General features: G+C 40.1%; 1 non-coding gene across 1 annotated transcript; it reads right to left on the bottom strand.

Moving 5' to 3' along the window:
* Window positions 1-626: 626 nt before the first annotated feature.
* Window positions 627-733, bottom strand: LOC141624495 (small nucleolar RNA R71). Its single transcript, XR_012534301.1, has one exon. It is a non-coding gene; the product is annotated as a small nucleolar RNA R71 (small nucleolar RNA).
* Between the last annotated feature and the right edge of the window lie 456 nt (window positions 734-1,189).

Here is a 1,189-nt window from a genome sequence, read left to right as displayed (position 1 = left end):
AAACTCCTCAAGGTTTGTTCTAATTATTTTCAAGTTGTTTGATATTTTGCATGTCTAGAAGATCACAAGGTAACTTGTTACCCATTGATCACGAAATTGAAACACTTTGACAAACAATAGAAGACTTGCTAGAGGAACTTTGAGAGGTATTGGTGAGGTTGTAGATATTCAACCAACGCTATTGAGTTCGTCAACCCTTTTGCAAGAGAAGGTGAGGGAACCCAACACAAAATCCAACACAAAATCAACCCACAATGCCTAAATTTTCATCACATTTCGTACCAACCGAGGAGAACCTACCCAATGGTACTCCCACACCACAACACTTAACCGGAAACTTCATTGCCAAATCCGCATTTGTCCAATTAGTCGAAAGAAGCCAATTTGGGGGGATGCCTAGTGAAGACCCTCATTCTCACATGGAGACTTTTTGTGACTATTGTGATGCGATTTCACAAACCGGTGTAACTCAAGACCAAATTCGATGGGTCTTATTCCCCTTTTCTCTAATTGGCACCACAAAACAATGGTTGAAAGGCCTTGATAAGGCTACTCTCAGAATTGACTCTTGGAAGAAATTGGCTCTAACTTTCTACAAAAAGTTCTACCCACCGAAAAAAACTAACATGCTAAGAGCTCAAATTACGGGTTTTAAACAAAGAGATGAAGAATCTTTGTATGAAGCTTGGGAGCGGTTCAAGGGAATTTGTCGCTCATGTCCTCATCATGGACTTAGCGAGTGGTTCTTGGTACAACAATTTTGGAATGGTCTTTATGAAGACTCAAGAAACATTCTCAACATGGGATCAAATGGTATGTTCACCGAAGTTGACGATAATCAAACTTGGAACAAGATTGAGGAAATGGCGGTCCATAATTCACAATATAGTAGACCTCGTAAGGCTACTAGAGGAGGAAGGCATGAAGTGGACTCTATTACTCAATTGGGTGCTCAACTTAGTGCTCACATTGATACCATCAATTTGAAGTTCGAAAAAGCTATGGCTAGACTTGAAGAAGCCTCAAAATCACCAAAGCAACATGTTAATGCCATGACGGCATCTTCATCAATCCCAAGTAGGATATGTGAGAATTGTGGAACTTTGGGACATGACCAAAGTTAATGTAGGGGAACAAATGAACAAGTGAATGCTTTTCAAGCATACAAGAGTGGGACCCCTTATTCTAA

The sequence above is a fragment of the Silene latifolia genome, chromosome X, assembly GCF_048544455.1.
Source record: "Silene latifolia isolate original U9 population chromosome X, ASM4854445v1, whole genome shotgun sequence".
Classification (NCBI taxonomy): domain Eukaryota; kingdom Viridiplantae; phylum Streptophyta; class Magnoliopsida; order Caryophyllales; family Caryophyllaceae; genus Silene; species Silene latifolia.
Note: the sequence above shows the minus strand (reverse complement) of the source record. Positions and strands in the feature narration are given on the sequence as shown.